This window comes from Diceros bicornis, chromosome 17, assembly GCF_020826845.1.
Source record: "Diceros bicornis minor isolate mBicDic1 chromosome 17, mDicBic1.mat.cur, whole genome shotgun sequence".
NCBI lineage: Eukaryota > Metazoa > Chordata > Mammalia > Perissodactyla > Rhinocerotidae > Diceros > Diceros bicornis.
In genome coordinates this window covers 35,519,552-35,538,788 of record NC_080756.1, presented here as the reverse complement: position 1 = coordinate 35,538,788, position 19,237 = coordinate 35,519,552, and the positions used below count along the sequence as shown (strand labels likewise).

Below are 19,237 nucleotides of genomic sequence, written 5' to 3'. Positions count from 1 at the left end.
GGTGGAGCACACCGGTGTCTACTTCTCTGTCTCAAAGAAACAAACAATAATAGGTAGCGCCAAAATCCCAGTGTATAGTAAGTCCCTTTATCTGCAAAGTTAGAAAGTTTGGATCCTTTAGCAAAATTGAAGGAAGAGGTCATACCCCTTTGTTAATGATAAATCAAACAGATCTCTAGCCTGTCAGAAGTTTATGAGATACTTAGATAATGTTTACACCTGATTGTGGTGTAGCAGGGGTCAGCTTCTATATTTGTGGAATTGCTGACCCATAATTGAGTGATTTTTCCCAAACATGATTACTACATGTTTAGAATATTAATCATATGTGTACATAAATGCAGTTGTTTCTAGGATATTTAACTCATATTATTGAATTTATAGAGTTTGTGGGTCACCACCACAAAAGGCAGGCAAGCAGATAAGGCATACAGATCATCAAACCTAGAACTCCAGGGGACCCTCAGGATGGAGGGCAAATATGGGAAAGTATAGCTTCTGTTGAAGTTCCTATCACCTGATATGGTATTTTAGTCCTGGTTGAGAATGATTTAGGAGTTATAGTGCCAAAGGATAAGTTAATATGCTTTGAAAAAATGAATCAGTTTTCTGGCATTTCCAAAAGCCAGTTGTAGTCAGCAAATGTCTGAAACTGTCTGGCAAGGTTTATGGTGTTAGTGGGCTGAGTAAACAAGGCCAGAGTCATACATAATCTTTCCCAACTGCAGAGTAAGTCATATCTGCAGAAGTGAACACGGTTTTCCTTCATGCTGACCCTTCATCTCAATAGTTTGAGTGTGTTGTGGGGACTGGAGGTAGGGAAGTCTCTTGATTTGGGCCTGGCACAGAGTAAAGGTGATCGAGTGTGTGTATTCTGACCAATGGACTTCACTTCCTAAGCGAATACTCCTCAACTCCCATGTAGTCCTTGTATTCTTTGCCTTGATCTGCATTGCCACCCAGGAGCTCTGTAATGCCAAGTCACGGAAGATGTTTCCATAGTCGTGGAAACTAACCTGTTTCCGTTATGAGTTTAGTGGAGAAAGAAATAGGTCACTCTTCCTTATTCAGAAACCGAACAACTTGCTGCCATGGTGATAGGTTCTGTTAAAAACACACACACATCTCTGAGCCTCTTGGAGGGGTGTGATGATTTAGTGATCTCATGTGAAGTAGATGATCTGCCAGCTGGTTTATTGTATTGCCTAGAAATGGGAGATGGCATAAAATAAAAAGCTCTCAAGGTTTCCTCAGATGAGAAGGAAATTAATGTAGCATGGTGACTCTGCTGTAGAGGAAAGGCTGAAGATGAGACTATGGAACACGTACACTGAGTATTCTTGAACTCTCCACTTGGATATCTTTCTTGGTGTGATCCCTAGAGTCTTGGGTGATCTGATAGTGCAAGGAGCAGACATCCTAACTGGGGGCAAGGCAAGTTATAACCTTGTGCATGTCTTTCTCTGGCTTCTCCATCTTTCTAACATGGCTGCACGTGTGCATTTATCATTGGCGTTCTGGAAAGTTCAGATGAGGAATCTCCAACTATGACTTTTCATTATGATTCACATCTGCAAAGGACAAATAAAGAAGAGCTTCTTGGCCAGGAAGTGGGGTACTGTGTAGAGAGAAGTAACTGTTATTAGGAGAGAAACTTTTGAAGAACCAGAATTGAAAAGAAAAAGGTAGAGCAAGCCTATCAAGAAAAAGAAGGACCAGAAGTGATCTGCAGGGTGTTGCCTGGAGCTATGGGAAATAAATCAAGAACAAGAGAAATGGAAAAAGGTCAAATAGAAAACATTGCCTGTTAGGGCTGGCCAGAGTCCGAGGACAGAGGCAGCACCAACGGGGCTTGGAAACCCACTGAAACACTCAATCCACACAGAACTGCCCCACCCATCTACCCCCTTTTACCTCTATTCTCCAGGAGCAGGAGGATCTGACACACTCCTAGGGAGGATGCTGTTTGGCTGTTTTGAAGGCGAGACCTCGAAGCGTGGGAGAGCCTCGCCTCCTTCTCCAGCTGATGTTGCATAACCTCCAAGAGAGCACACAGTGGAAAAGGACACAGGCTTTGGAACCAGGCAGACTTCTGTCACTTATTAAGGTGTGACTTAAATTCTGAGTCTCGGAAAACAATAATGTTGATGAAGTCGTTTATATTTCATAGGGTTATTGTGAAGGGTTTAGCAGAACATAATGAAGTAAGTGCTCAAAACTAGGTAACTGTTATTACATGCCAAGAGTTGTAACTGGATTTGTAAGAAGCACCTTCCTATACTGTGGCCCCACTGTACAAACTTTGAACCTGAGCTCAGTCTTGGCAGGGAGTTAGATGCTACCAATGGCCCCATGTGGGAGCTGGACAGCAATCCAAGGCTCTGGGTGGGTTGTTGAAAGCAGCTGCAGGTCCTTGCAGAGGGTGCTGGGTGTCCATACATTGGCCCTCCTGAGAGTTCCTGTACTTAAAGCCCCTGATCTTTTCTATAGGCTGCTCCAACAGGGGCATCCACATATGTTTTCTTGGAATGGGTCTGAGCACTATTTAAAAATTTCCATGGATAATGGGTTGTTCTGTTAAATATATGTAAGTATTTATTCACCTCCTAAGCATCTCCTATACACAAGACACTGGGCCCGTAAGAGTGCAAAACGAAATGGTGTATCAGGGCTGCCTGTGGTGTGTTTAGGGTTTGCATGATTATGTTATTTGCGCCTTACTACAACACTAGGAGAGGAAGGTAATATTACCAGTTTTCCAGAGATTAAATAACTTGCTCAAGATCAGAGATAATACCCAATTTCACTGAATGTAAGACACATTCCAATTTCAGTTATGTAAAATGTGAAAAATATCTTTTTATTAATGAAATGTAGTAAATAGCAGAGCCTGGATGCTACCCCATTCCTGTCTGATTTCAAAGCTTGTGGGGTTTTGCTTCGCCATCACACACAAGGGCTTGGTATCTATCTAGCTGGTAAAGCTAAAACAAGTACAGATAAGAGGACAACTAATGTATTAGTTAGGACTTGGAAGGGCAGCCATGATAATAATAGTTGGTGTTTGACTAATGATGTGGCAGTGCTGTTATATGCTCTAATTCATAAGGGCATTTTAATCTTTACAGTCACTCTGAGGTGGATACTATTATGCTCTCTTTTTTACAGATAAAGAAACTGAGATAGGTATTCTTATTCTCATTTTCAAATGAGAAAACTGACACACAGAAACTTCCCAAGGTCACATAGCTAGTACTAAGAGTAAATTCCATAACATGGTAGTTAAGAGTTCAAGTTCATTTATAATCATGACAGACCTGGTTAAGTTTCCAGAAAAGTGTGATCTGATAGAGGGGTGCCCGTTGTCCTCTAGGAGCATCTAACCCAGTCCTGGGGTCAGGAAGGATTCCCAACACAGGTGGCAACTATACTAAGATGGGAATGTCCATCTCTCCATCCCTAACCACTATGATGCTAAAAATAATTGTGGTTACCCTAGGTTACAGACCTCTGCTAGCACCATCTTTCTAAACCTGGCATTAGCTAGAAGGAACTGGCTCTATTTATAATTTACATCCTTTCCACTTCCAAAGAGCAGTTGACATGGTTTAAAAGGAGCATTGTAAATTGGAGAGTTGTTTGAGACTTAGGAGGAAGGCTGCATGGAAAGTCTTGGAAATCCAAAAAAAATATGGGGGAAAAAAATACTCTTTGATGGCTTGTGTAATTTAAGTCATATGCAGATGAACGACCAAGTATTCTTTCTACAGCTTTTATGTCTGTCCTGCCTTCTTAGGCCATAGGAGAGCCCCGTCTGTGCTAACACGCTGGCTGGCCAAAGTGTCTGTGGCATCTCACCTACTTGGCTTTTGATTTTTCTCTAATTCCTTTCACAGAATTAGAGATTTTTATCATAAGTTGATGTGTTGTTAAAGGATGTGAAGATTGTGTGTCAAGCTGCCGTCTAGAAATAAGGCAGAATATTTTTAAATAGATAAATTTTATGTCATTTAAAATAAGTTTTGATAGGCTCTGGTCCAGAAGTAGACAGAGATATCAGAAGACCTTGAAAGAGACTGCAGAACGTAGAATCCTGATTGCTGAGTAGTAGGCTGCATTCCAGAGATGCGTTTGCCTCCTCAGGAATCTCTGACCCAGGGTTTCCTTATCTTTAAAACAAAGGAGAGCGCTAGATAGTCCCAAACTTCTCAGGCTCTAAAATTCTTTTGACTCAATCATTTCTAATCAATTCTAACACAGCTTTTGTTCTACTAATTTACCACGCTGAATGTTGGGTTTGTTGGTCTCTGACTTCTGTTGTCAGTGAACTGAAACGGAGGCTATATTGTAAATTCTGATCACCTGCAGACTGCATTTCAAAGGGAAAGTATTGTGGACATTTTCCTTCCACATGTTTTGAATAGAGAGTCGCTGTTCGTGAAGAGAATTGAGCTGCGGTAGGTTTTGAGGTCAAGATGCGCTTTTGCTGCAATAATCCCCGACAGTTGACCCCACAGCCAGTGTCTGGCTGAGCCGCCCTGAACTGCAGTCGAGAACACTGACACTGTGTATAGGTTTAATGGAGGGATGCCTGGAGCAGAGAACCACTGTTTAGGTTGCTGTGAGAAAGGCCCAGCTGTGGAATGAAACATTGAGGTTGGGACTAAGGGACAGACGGGGCTGAGGATGGGAGAGGAAAAATGCATTCCTGTTCAGCCCACTGTACCAGAGGTGGCGTTCTAGTTGTGATTGCAAGTCCGTGCCTCACAGGGAAAAAGGTTGTTCTCTTCTCTGGTTCAAGGCTGTCTGGTAACACTGAACTTAATACGCTGCGGCATAACCCAGGTCACTGCCCCGGGTAGGGGGCAGGGCGTGATTGAAAATAAAGATGAACTCGGGCTCACAGTGATATGAAGAGCGCGAAACTCCTTCAAATCGGTGACTGACAAGCCTGATCTCTCCCGCGGGCGCTTGACAATGCTGCCTCTATCATCACTCTGTCCAGCTGGGTTGGGTATTGTGCTCACCAGGGCTCAGTATGAATACTGTTTTGTGCCCTGCTGTGCTGCGTTCTTCTGCAGCCCTTTCTGGCTGACAGATAAGTTGCTCCCACTGCTCTTTTAACTGTCCAGAGGCTGAAGTCCTTAGGCTGCCCTGCTGGATAACCCATCCGCTATGTATGAACTAACTTCATGAATTACCCTGCAGAAGCCAAGAGTGCCCAGTAAAGCCTTCTCTGTGGATACAACTAAAATGCTGTATGACATGTGTTGAAAAAGTCCCTGGTGCTGATGAGTTCTCACTAAGTAGCCTTCACATTATGTGTCTAACTCTCTAGAGGGGATCGATTTCCTTTGAATGGGTGACCTATAAATTGAATAGAAAACAATTCTTGTCCATAAAGTTTATCTGCGATGATAAGGAAAAGGTCCCTAAGAAAGTTCGTCGAGCGCTTTGGGCCTTGTGCTCAGAGACTCAGCATGCGCAACGCCAGGGACTGCCAGTCGCAGCATTCAAATTGCTAGCCCTCATTGGATTCCCTTAGAAATCCTCCATACCTTTGAGAACATTTTCCAGGAGATCTTCTATTAGAATAGGGAGATGGAACTGGCTGTGGCCAATGATCAAATGGTTCCTACTTTTCTTCCCTCCTCCAGGTCTTCCAAACTGAATAACTAGAATGCTTTCTGAATTGTATGTGTTAAAAACTGATTAAAGGGGCATTTTATAATCAACTCTTGCTAAGTGCCGTGGATAAACCTGCTGTCTCTCAGAATTGAGCAGGGCACAAAAAGGCGACTTTTGAGAATGCCAGGGTTTCAACAGAATTTAATTTGATACCAAGGGCTGCTTAACAATACCCATCTGGTTAACACTGAGTGCTTAAATGTATATTATGGTAAATGGCTTAAAACTGGCAGCGTGTAGACATTAGCTTGGCAGTTCCGTTAAGACTTGTGTTAAGTTCTGGAGATAACACATAGCCCGGTGTCATCAGGATAACTGTTGGACTGTCATCAGTCCAACAAAACTGTTTTAAACTAATTATTTTTTCCTCACATGTTGCCATTAACCAGATTTCTCAGCTTAGTGAAGGTGTTCATTCAATTTAAAATGCTTGCTTTATGAAAATTTGTATTTTCTTTGGTAAAAAAAAAGATGTGTAGGGGCCAGCCCGTGGCTGAGTGGTTAAAGTTCCTCACGCTCTGCTTCGGCGGCCGGAGTTAGGATCCTGGTTATGGATCTACTCCGCTTGTCAGCCATGCTGTGGAGGCATCACACATACAAAGTGGAGGAGGATTGGCACAGTTGTTAGCTCAGGGCGAATCTTCCTTGCCAAAAAAAAAAGATGTGCATTAGGAGGAAATGATTTGGGATTTAGAAGCGCCCACCATAGGGTTCTGATTCAGCATTTTTTACCAGTGACTGGGAGTTGTGGTTGAAACAAAGCTGGGAGAGACAAATGATGACAGTCAAAATTCAGAAAGTAATCCATACAAGATGACATGGTAAAGTGAAGCTGATAATATTTTAATTAGCAGGACTGTGTGTTATGTTGTGAATTTACATTTTAAAAAGTCCACTAAAAATGGAGATGACTTGGTTTGACAAAAGCTTCCTCGGGGTTGTAGCCAAGCACAAGTGTGATGCTCTGCTAATGGCAAGTTAAGGAAAGTAAACCTAATCACGTTTAGCAGATTTCATGCAAGTTCATGTCCAGTTCCTTGGAGATAATGGTCTCTTTGTGCTCCATGTTGGAGATTCTTATACTGGACTCCATACACTCCATTTTAAGGGGAATGTTGCCAAATTGGAAGGTTTCCAGCATTGGAGTGTGGAGATAGTGTGACTAGAGGTCTGGACATTGTGTCCCATTAGGAGGGGTTTGAAGAACTGGGACTTGACATCCTAGGAAGTTAAGGGAGACAGGACCGCTGTTATAAAACTTCTGTTGGCTTGCCAAGCAGAAGAGAGAATAGGCTTGTATTGTTTGGTCCCTGAGGACAGTTCACAACTGGTGATGAGGCTGGGGTGGGGCAGGCAGTCTGAGGGAAGGCAGGTCCTTCCAGTAACTGAATGAGTCTGACCATTTATGGGAGGTGGCCAGATTCATCGAGATGCACCCAAATACATACAGGCTTTGAGTGGGCCCTTGAATCTAGATGTTGGCTCAGTTCTCCTTCAACAATAAGGTTCTATGATTTTGTAAAATAGCTAACTCTTCCTGGTTCTTTTCAAAAATTATTCTATTCAGAAACATAGAATGGTGGAAGAAAGGCATCTCCTTCCTGTGGCACAGGTCATAGCACAGTAACTGCTTGTTTCTGATAAGGGCTGAGAAAGCTCTGGAAATTTCTCTAAACGTGGCTTTCCTTGATCCTTATTTTCTGTAGATCCTGCCAGGACTGTAGATTTCTATTTTTTTAGTTTGCTTTTGTGTTTTGCTTGAGTGGGCTAAATAACAGTGATTATTATATGCAAAAAATATTGCTACCGTTTTTTTCCCCTGATGTGAAAGCGAAGCCTTGTTTTCCTCTTCTTGGCAGAAATAGTGCTTTTCTTTGAAGGGAGGAAATCATAAATCAGGACTGAAGGCAGAAGATATTTTAACCCAACTCTTCCCCCTTTCTCTAAGGAGTAACAATCACTTGGCTATGATACAGCATCACAAAGACAGAATTAAAGCATTTAAAGGCTTTTACCTATTAGCAAGCTTGTATTTTCATTGACTAAATCCTTTTAAGAAATTTTTTTTTTTGAGGGGGAAAAAAAGCCCCTGTTTTGTGTTAATTGTCCCGATCCCTGTTATATGTCCTGATCCAAGTGTATTTATTCTTTTAAGCATGTTGGGCATCATTTTACGTTAAAATATGAATAGCTTAAATCATAAGCCTTATGGTTGAAAGAGGCTGTGCATCGGAAAAAACCCCACTTATTTGTTGGTCAACGTTAAACTTCCATTCAGTGTTTAGAACTTGAATTGTGAAACTTAAGTTGAATTATGAGTAATGAATACAGAATATTTTGAAATTAGCAATTAGTCCACTGAATAAAACTGCTTGCTGAATACATCTATTGCTTTTGGAGTATTTTTTGGCATAATAACAAGCTGGTTTTGAGTCATCTTGTTGTGGTTGATTTGCTAGTTTCAGGCTTTGCTGAGAAATCAAAGGTCCATTATAGTTTTTCAATTTCCTACATGCCTGACTGTAAGGTTTCCGACATATAGATGGCTAATATGGCCATTCCCAGGGCTATCTGGGAGTAACAGAGAACATTAACATGCATATCTGTATTTTATGAAACAGATACATATTGAAAGAAATAAATATTGTATGAGACTTGCATCTTTAACAATGTTTCCATTCTTTGCCAATGATAACAGTTGTTATCATCAAATGAAAAACCAGTTTTGAGATATCACCAGACAGGAGTTTTCATGGTAATACCCAGAAAATTGATAAAAGACTAGCTGTTGTGGGCTCAGCTTGCATTGCTAGTTATACAGATTTTGTGAAAGATTTGATATGAGATTTGGTTTACAGGAGTTAGGAATTCAAAATGGAGTCTCATGTTTATTGTTTCTTTCTCCCCAGAACTGAATGTTGTCCAAGTTAAGATTGTTGTCATTTACTGAAGGAACAGGAAACTTTCGCTGTTTTGATGTTGGCAGTCTGGATTTGTCTTGTTTTGAAAGAGTTTTTTTCTTGTAGGCTGCTTTTAGGCAAACACAGCCCTAATATCCGGCACTGACCAGGAGAGAAAAAGTTAGGAGAATGACTCATAGAATTACTAATAAATCATCTAACCTCTCTGCTTCAGATTTCAAACTGGTGTGACTTCTTGGAATTGTTGGATTCTTGGAGGCTAATAAATTAATCTATGTAGGCCTGTGTTTCTAAGAAAAGTGATTATTTTACATTTGCTCAAGCATATATATTTGGAGGGAGGGGGAGAGAGAGGGATTAAGAATTTTAAAATCTCAAAGACCCCTTGTAGATCCTCCTCTTCTCCTCAAATAAAAGCAACTTTGAGACAGGGCTTAGTGACTTGTCCAAGTGCCCAGGATTTTGTTTAATTTCAGAATCTGAAATTGCATTGAGTCCTCTTATTTGATAATCCTCCATGACTGTTTTCACATATATTTTAGGAAAATGAAGAGGGAGTCTGCATTAGAAATCTCTTGAGTTCTTTTTAAATTAATGAAGGAAAATTTTTTGCCTCCTGCTCAGATTTTTTTGTATCAAACTAAACTTTTTAGGAGTAACATCATGGTAACAGTACTTACTTACTTTTACTCAAGGAAAGGGAATAATCTGAAAAATTTAAAATGTGAAGGTGTTGATCAAGTACCTAAAAAGTCTGTAGAATGGCGCTTTATATAGATGTCTATGTGGGGACATTTACTGCTTATGAAAGCTCTGCCTTTTGAATATCAGCTCTGTGCTCATGTTATTTTTACCATTAGGTCAGTTCATAAAAAGTTTCGAACACTGTAGACAGATTACATTTTTTCTGAGTGCTAAATGCCCCCTTATAGGTTTTATATAAGAAATGAGTGATGCAGATTTACTGAGGACAAACCTGGAGTTTCTGGAATGTGAATGGCCTTCTTGTAGTTCCAAGTACTCAGCAAAGTTCTCTTTCCCTTACAGATTTCTAAATAGATTCTCTACTTTTGTTTGTTTTCTGATAATCCTGTGAGCTGAGACTCACCCCATTGTTTATTTTATTTGAGGGATCCCATTTTATTTGAGGCTCTATTCTGTTATTTCCTGGAGTCAATTCTTTGCTTTGACATAGTGTTACTCTACTCCGTATGACTTTGGGTATTTTGAATGTATAAATTGTACACTTTGTACATTCATAGGATTTTAGTAATGCAGTGGATGTGTTTGAAATATTTCAGAATAAAATTATTAGGCATTTTATATTTTACAGATGCTTTATTAGCATGTCTACATGTTCTGTTTCTCATACCTTTATCTTTTCCCTAAAAACTTTCCACGTCTTTCCAAGATTATTTGGTGTTTAGAACCTATAACTGTGATTTTAAATGAACCAGGCTACTTCCATTAATTAGATCGTACAACCAAGAATTGAGAGTGCTTATTTTTTTTTTTTTTTGTGAGGAAGATCAGCCCTGCGCTAACATCCGTGCTAATCCTCCTCTTTTTGCTGAGGAAGACCGACTCTGAGCTAACATCTATTGCCAATCCTTCTTGTTTTTTTTTCCCCGAAAGCCCCAGTAGATAGTTGTATGTCATAGTTGCACATCCTTCTAGTTGCTGTATGTGAGACGCGGCCTCAGCATGGCCGGAGAAGCGGTGCGTCGGTGTGCGCCCGGGATCCAAACCCGGGCCACCAGTAGCGGAGCATGTGCCCTTAACTGCTAAGCCACGGGGCTGGCCCATGAGAGTGCTTATTTTTATTTTATCTCCCTCCTTCCCAGAATGGGAGCAGTACCAAAAAGTGGGAATAATTATATAGGATGTTACGTGTTATATATCACACACCTTAAACTTGCCATTAACCTATTTTGCTGGATACAACTCAATAGCGATAATAATGAATTTTTTTTGGGGGGGGGGGGAGAAATATTGGCCCTGAGCTAACATCTGTGGCCAATCTGCCTCTTGTTTCTTGAGGAAGATTGTCCCTGAGCTAACATCTGTACCAGTCTTCCTCTATTTTGTATGTGGGACGCCACCACAGCATGGCCTGATGAGTGGTGTCTAGGTCTGCACCTGGGCTCCAAACCTGCGAACCCTGAGCTGCTGAAGCGGAGTGTGCAAACTTTACCACTATGCCGTTGGGCTGGCCCCCATAATAATGATTTTTAAGTATCAACAAGTGTGAATGAAATTCTCTTCAGTGCTAAATACTAATAACAGTTTGTATTAGCTTAGTTTTTTTATTTAAAAAAAAACATTTTAACTGTAAGATTTTCTCATGCTTCCTGAGGTTTGAGGAATGTGATGGTTCAAGGGGGGAAAAAAGCCAATGCAGTAACACAGTACCAGAACTCTGTTATTTTACAATTGGATCATAGGGATACCTATGGTATTTGAAAACCTAATTATAGTTATACCTCATGGCATAATTATAAGCTCCTTTCCTTCCAGACGCAAAAATTAAATGGTGAAATTTCTATGCACATACACAGCACGAATGTGGAACAACCCTGCTATTTCCCTACATGAAAGATAAATGTAATTGGGCCCAGTTGACATTCTCTAGAGAGGACACATAGAGATGGTAAAGTTGTTTATTCCTCCCCCTCAGAAAACAAAGCACCATAATTGTCATTTAAACTAAAATGTCAAATGCAAGTGGCTGAGGCTTTCCTTAATGATAAAATAAAGTCTGTGTAATGTTCGTCTTCATCTGTTGAGAGAATTTGTGTTGACAGGTAAATATTACACATGGAAAATTTTACACTTTTGAATGTTTTCAAAATTTGCAACCAGAAGTTTGTCATTGCATAAAATATATTATTGCTTTCTTAATCTTTGAAAATCTAAGGGTTTTTTTTTGTTCTCAAGCAGCAGTCAAGAATCCTGTATTTTAAATTCAAATTATTGGCTGGTTTAGATCTTGACTGAAAAACTTGACTGGAATAAAGGATCTTGGATTTGCTTGAGGAGAGATGAGTTCACAAAACCTCAGGAATGAATTAAATGCAAGATAGGTGTATTTGTTTTGGTGGTTTGGATTTTGCTGCAGAACCTCATGGATTCTCTCAGTTTGGGTTTTGGTAATTAAGTTAGATTGGACTGGTATCATCTTTGAGAGAAACTTGCAGAGGGTAGACAAAGGGAAAAAGCCAGGTTAGCAAATGATCTGTATCCAGTGCGTGCTACAGATTACAGGACTGCACGTTTTAGTGGTACCTTAAGTAGGCCTGGCCTGATCTCTGCTCAGAGGTAATCCTAACGGTCACCACTTTTGGGGCTCTTACTCTGAGCTCAGTATTGTGCAAGTGCTTTACTTACATCCAAACAGCCACATGAGAGGGGTATTATTGCCTCTATTTTAAGCTAAGTATGCTGAGGTTGACAGGGATGGGCAGCTTGAGTGGGTACCAAGTCAGCAAGCAAATCCAGCCCTCCTGATCCAGGGCCCTCGAACCTAAGCATTCCATCCCTTTAGAACCACTGTTAGGTTCATTTCTGTGCACTTGAAAACTAACTTGATAACCTATGCACCAAACCTTTTCTTTTAAATAGTAACTTAAACTGAAAAACAAAAGTTCATAAATAATCATCTCATCATGAAGACACAATTATTGCTAGATTTGGTGTTTTGAACTTCAGTTCTTTGTTTATTTATAAACTATGCTATTTTTCTTGTATGTAGAACCTTCTGATGTCTTCTCATCTCCGTCAGAAGGAAATCCCATCCGAAGTCTTTAAAATGACACAAAAGTCCTGCGTCATCTCCCGCTTCCCAATTCTCTAACTTCTCTCGCTGACCTCTCCTCCTCCTGCTCCCCACCTGGTTTACTTTGCTCCAGCCTCGACTGACTGCCTCCTCTCTGTTCCTCTAGTTCTCCAAGCACACTCCTGCCCCAGGGCATTTGCACTTGCTGTTGCCTCTGCTTGGAATGCTTTCCCCTAGAGGACTACATGGCTCACTCATTTCCTTCAGGGCTGTGTTCTGATGGCTCCACATCAGCGCGACCTTCCCTGACCAGCTTATGTAAAATAACAACCCTCCTCTCGGACCTTCTTGTCTCGCTCTGCTTTATTCTGTCCCTGGTATTATCACTATCTCTTATATGTTCACTTGTTGATTTATTTATTTGCTGTTTCTAGGCAGGACCTTTGTTTTGTTTATTGCTTTATTCCCAGCAACTAGACAAGTGTCTGGCACATAGGAGATGCTCCATAAATATTTCTTCAATAAAAGAAATGAAAGTATTGTGTGTGAAAATGTACACACACGTGTGCACACACATATGTGCACATTCTCATACGTGGTATTTTGTAGCCTGGTTAGCATTAGGACTCTTATTTCATTATATGGCTATTTTGTAATTTTTTAAATTAAGACTTTTGATAAAGTAAATTGTCTTCCCTGCCCTCTTGGTAGAAATTACTGAGGTTTCATTGGACCTGTATGATTTGTTAACCTCAGTTTGTCCTTCAGATGGTAGTTGGCTTTGATTTTATTTTTTCCTTCACCTTTAATTTACAAAACCAATTGGTTGCTAAATCTTGTTGGGTTTCCTCCCTCTCCACTTTAAACATCCATATGCCTTGTTCCATTATTACTAACTAAGCCACTCTTTTTTAAAGTCATAATTGTGCTGTGTTTTCAGAAATGTTAAAGAAAATGGGCTGTATAATAAAGACTGCTAAAACCGGGTTTAATTCTGATTCTCCCACTTTCAGCTCTTGTGTTCTCAGACAAGTTACTTAACTTCTGAGCCATAGTTTTGTTGATTATAAAGGTGGTTACGATGATATTTATTTAGCAGAGTATTTGCAAGTTTAATCAAATAACTCATGTAAAAGCAATGCCAGTTCATTTAGATTCTGCAAAATCCAGGTGGATTGAAATACTTGGGTCAGTAATTTTTTACCTCAGAATATAAATGAATGCAGTAGGCATAACTCTAAAGATGTACCCCCAGGATTCCTGTCTACTGGTTGTTCAAGCAAACCCTAATCCAGGCACTATTGTGAAGGAACTCTGCAGGTGGAATTAGGGTTAGTAATCAGCTGACCTTAGGATAGGGAGAGTGGCCTTGATTATCCCGGTGTGCCCAATTTAAATAATTTCCTAAACTTTTAAAAGCCCAAGACCCAGTCAGAGAGATGGGGCAGAAGAGGGAGGCAGTGCAGAGATGAGGCAGAAGGGGAAGTCAGAGCCTCCAAGCTGAGAGAGACTTGACCCGCCATTGCTGACTTTGAAGGAGACCACGAACCAAGTGGTCTCTAGAAGTTGAGAACAATCCCTGGCCCACATTCAGCAAGGAAATGGGGATCTCAATTCTACAGCCACGTGGAATTAATTCTACCAGCAATCTGAATGAGCTCATCCCCACAGCCTCCAGAAAGGGACACAGCCCTGCTGCCACGAGGATTTCTGCCTGTGAAACTGGAGCAGAGAACCAGCTGAGCCACGCCGTGGGCTCCACCCACGCTGTGGGTCAGACTTCTGACCCACAGAAACTGAGAGATAATAAATAGGTGCTGTTTCAGGCTGCTAAATTTGTGATTATTTGTTATGGCAGCAATAGAAAATGAATACAGTGAGTTTGAGAAATAAGACCAATATTGGAAGGGTGTTTGGGTGAAGCTGCTGTAGACATTTACCAATCCTCAGCTGTAGCATTTCTGAATGAACATTGCCTCACAGAGCATTCTCCCTTCCAGAAGCTTATCTGCTAGAAAGTCTGGGAAACTTCCATGGAATCAGTGAATGCATCCTTTCCCTTGATCAGCGCTGGAGATAGAGGGACACTACTGCGTTCTAATCGTCTCACTCTCCTTTTTCAGCAACTTTTTCATCCCAGCACTTCCTCATGACGAATGTACTAGATGTTCCTGGATTATAGTTTATCTTCTACAGTCGGTGACCACCTTTTCAGGAAGGAAGTTTTGGCTTCTGGCTGAAATTTAGAAAGTGGACCTTAGGAGTATTCCTGGGCATCTTCAGGAATCCCTAGATTCAGGAATACCTTTATTGTCTTAGATCTCTTTCTTTCCATGTCCGTCACTTTTCTTTGTTCATCTCCAGTATTTTCAATCATGTCATGAAAGTTATTGAGTTTGGGTCTATAAGGAGAGAGACAGACTTGCATTTGGTGGATGGCTGGGCCATTCTTTCTCGCCTCACCAGCTCTAGGACTCTTGTGTCCAGCAGCCCTCAGCATGCATGATTCCTGTTCATCCTTCAGTGTAATCATGCATTAGTTCATGACTGGGCCTTTGGAGTGGCTCTTGAATGTTAAGTCTGCACCTACCATATCTTAGTCTTTTTAATAACATGCATGCAAAATTTGTTTACAGATGGCTATTTTCATCCATGTAATACTGATTTCTGTTAGCTTATTTTTTAACTTAATTCTTAAAACTCTCGATACCAAAGCCATATGTCTCGTTGCAACATTCAAATCATATCATAGTATTAAAAAATGGAAGTCTTCCCTCCGCTTTTCTTTACTCTTTTCCCGTGTCTAATCCTCTGTAATTAACGCTAATTAAAAATTGTTTGAATATCCTCCCAGACATATACAATTTTCATACACACATACGCAAATCTAGAAATTTTTGTTGGTTTACAAAAATGCTATCATACTATTATTTTGTTTAGCAGCTTCCTTTTTTTCCTCCCACTGTCATGAAATACCTTTCCAGATCTGTATATATAACTCTCTCATGTTTTATAATGATTACATAGTATTCTACTGGACAAATATATTATCTTTATTTACATTTATGTGTTTTCCAATGATTCATTATCTCTAAAATGGTTGCAGCGAGCGTGTGGGTACATAGATCATTTTTTGTACACTCTTACAAGTGGAGTTGCTAGGTAACAAGGTGTGTGTATTTAAAATGTTGATAGATGCTGCTGAACTGTCCTTCAATAAAGTGTATCGATTTACACTCCCTCTCATGATTTAGTAGACTCTCTGAAGGACATCCAAGAAACTCTTAACAGTAGTTGATTCTAGGAGAGGAACTGGCTGTCAGGGGCATAGGAGAGGGAAGGAGACTTAATTTTTAGAACAGATCCTTTTGTACTTTATAAACTTTGTGTCATGGGCATGCATTATTTGTTCAGAGGAAAACAACGAAAGCAACAACACTGTGTTAGATTTCCTGTTGCCCCACACCTTTACAAATATCATGTCTTACCAGTCTTTTTAGTACATGAAATACAGGGTCTTATTTTGATTTACATGACTTTGATTATTAGAAAGGTTGCTTTAGCTTCATTTTATTAAAGTTTAATTATTATTATTTTTTAAATTTACAAATACATTCTCATTGTAAAAATAAAAAACTTGAGCATTGAAGATAAAGCCTTAAGTTCCCCCATCAGTGCTCTCTCGTGGCACTACCATCCCTTTCTGTTCTCCCCCCAGAGTTGCCAGGCTACCAGTCTGGGTGTAACCTTGTAAAATTATTCTCTGAATTTACTATGCCATTTTGGTTTTTTTGTGTGTGTCTTTTAAACATAAAGGGACTCAGGGAATATGCAGACCTCAAAGCTTCAGGCATGGGGCAAGCTGGTCATGAAGACTGGTTTTTTCCCTTTTGATGCATTTGCTGGGTGAGATGTTGTGAACTTATTAAACTTTAAACTTTTGATCTCCTTTCTTCATCAAAACTTGAGATAATGTATACAGGCCTCTGCATATGAGAACAAAGAATGAGTGTACTTCTTATCTCCAAAATCGTATTTAAGAATATTTGAAAGGAAGTCATGTGTGTAGTTTAAAATAGTCTTCTTTAACATTCGCATGGCTCATTTCACAAAAATATAGTTCTCTGAACTTGTTTTGTTGTGATTTACCAAGTCTGGTCATGTTTTCACTGTTCCTTTTTTTTTTTTTTTTTCTGGTAAAAGAAAATCTATTCTAGTTGATTTCTAGGAGTTGAATAGCAGGGAGATGAAGATACACTAAAGGTAAATTTTTGCACGACTAACTTTTCCCTTCTGTACTAATTTTACTTTCCTCCCAGAGTCTCTCAGTTCTTCCACTTAGCCTTTGATGTGTGTCCTCTAAAATTTTTATTCAGATGACACTTTCAAGTTCCTGCGAAAAAAATTCCAGGAAAAACCTTTCTATCTTGCCTTCCAGGTCTCTCCTACCTCCTCCTTTCCTTCCTCCTGATCTGCTCTTTGCTCCCATGATGTATCGTCTTCATTCTCCCAGACCACCAGCCCCTGCACACTCCCCATCGAGGGCAGGTGCTGGCCATTCTCCTCACTGAGGTCCCCACTAGCACCCTAGGGTCCCTTGTCTTCCTGTCTTACGCCGTGACTGTCCTATGACCTCTGCTTCCATGCTCTAGGGCACTGCCAGGCCAAATGATGAATCACTGCTCTCTTCAGCAGACTAGTAGACAGCAATCCTTTGATTATTCATCTGTTGACTTCCAAACCCATTTCCTTCAATGACTATTACAGTATTTTTTCACAGTTTTCAAGTCTTAGTCTGTAATCCTCACTTAATTCTCTAAGGATGACATCATCTCCTTCTTTCATTGAAAAGATCTAGGTCAGGGGTCGCAAACTTAACTGCCAACACGGGCCATCAAAATTACTAAAATGAATGAAGTGATAGGCGGAGAGTATGGTAAACTGCATGGTGTCAGCCATGTCTAAGGTGGGGACAGCAGCAATTGTTGTCCTATGGAAGCTTGGGCCCAGTGTTAACCCCATTTTCTGTTGAAAAATCAAGTATCTGGTTTTCTAGGTGAAATCTCTATGAGTTTAAATCACATTTTTTGAAACTCTGTGTAGGCTAACAGAACAGATCTGGCAGTTAGTCACCTTGATTCTCAACCTTCACTTTCTTTCTTCACTTTAACATATTTCTGTATTTCCATTTGTCTCCATTTCTTTGGTTTTCATCTCCATTTCATTGGTTTTCCTTCCTGTCTCAGGTGTTGAATTGTTTCCTTTCCCCCTTTTATCTGCATAAAAACAGTTAGAATATCTCCATTCTTTTCTTTTTCATTCTTCAGTGCTCTTGCCTATGTCGCTAACATCCCATCGTTTCTTTATTCTTTTATATTGAATTTATTAAACAAGGAGTCTTCATTCATTGTCTATACTTCTTCATTCATTTCTTTGATCTCTACAATCTGTCTTTTGTCTTCATGACTCCTCTGAAGCTCTTTCATTCTTTGGATCCTATGATTTGTCCTAACTTGAATGTTCTTCTCCGAACACTACTTCTCCATCTGTTTTCTCTAGGTCACCTTGCTACATTCTAAATATATTATTTCTCCAAGATTTCTCACTGGCTTTCTCTCTACACTTTTCCTGTTGGTTCGGCTGTTGTGTTCTGCTGGTACATCAAATTCAACATATTCAAATGGAATTCATTATATCACCTCTCTCCCAACCCCAGCTCTTTGAGCTGACTTACATTTTTGTTAATGGAGCCACTTTTCTTTTCCAGACATTTAGGTTCAAAACTTTGCAGCCATCTTTGAGTTCTCCTTTGCCTCTTCTATCATTTCAGTCACCAAGTCATATTTTCTCCATCCAAAATATAGCTGGTATTTGTATCTTCCTTTCTTCTTGACTTCACTCAGAAGTTCTTGACTTCTGAATTAAGATACAAGTGGTCTTCTCCCACCTCCATGCATCCATATTAATTTATATAAAACACTACTCTGATTGCCACTCACTGACTCAGAAAACCTCAAAATCTCTCAATTACTTACCAAATCTAGTCCAACCTCCTTACCATTACTCATCAAAGGGCTTTTAGGATCTCATCACCTCTCTCGCTGTCCCTTCATGCGTGCCATACTCCATACAACCAGAGCTACTGCTGTTTCCTGAACACTCCCCATACTTCAGCCTCCAAGCTCCTGTTTCCTCTATGTGAAATTCTCTTTCTTCCTGCTTCTCCTCGTCCTTCCTCTGGTCTGTTGAAATCTTATACATTGTTTAAACTTTAATCTTACCCATCATCTCCTTTTTAAATAGCCCCCCGTAACTACCCTTAACTGTAAATTATTTTTCCCACCTGATTTTTTCCTAGCATTTCATTTGCCCCTCTCATGTTTTATTATGTTACATTACATTATGGATTATTAGCATACCTCTCTTCTCTCCTAATGGACTATAAACTTTTTTTCCAGAGACTGTGCCTAATTATTAATTTTTCACCCCCTACAACACATAGCACAGTGGTAGGTACTGAATACATATTTCAAATGAGAACTTTTGGGTTACTAATAATTAAAACACAAAACCATTGGGTTTTTCCCCCCTAAAACCCAGCAGATTAGAATTCATGAAGTTTCTAGTGCTAAATGCCTTGCTTGGCACATGGTACGCTCTTAGTGAAAGGAAAAAAAATCTCTGTCCTTCACTTGAATGCCTCCTAAACAGCTAAGAAAGTTAGTTCCCTGACTGTTCAAAGACGTCTGGTTCTGCCTGCTGTTTGCAGAATATGGAAGATATATTATCACACAGCAGGGGTAGTTTTTGTTCAGAGGTACCATTGCAGACAGAAATTGGCGAGAAGTCAAGT

The 19,237-nt window shown here is 40.0% G+C and overlaps 1 protein-coding gene across 6 annotated transcripts in view; it reads left to right on the top strand.

Annotated features, from left to right (window-relative positions):
- The window catches only part of PPFIBP1 (PPFIA binding protein 1), a 166,987-nt gene that overhangs the window by 18,709 nt on the left and 129,041 nt on the right, over positions 1–19,237 (top strand). The window contains exon 2 of one of the 6 annotated variants that reach the window (XM_058558595.1): positions 1,928–2,107. The exons of the other annotated variants lie outside the window; for them this stretch is intronic. The gene's annotated coding sequence lies outside the window, so the exon portion shown is untranslated. The remainder of the gene's footprint in view (positions 1–1,927; positions 2,108–19,237) is intronic. 6 annotated transcript variants of the gene reach the window in all.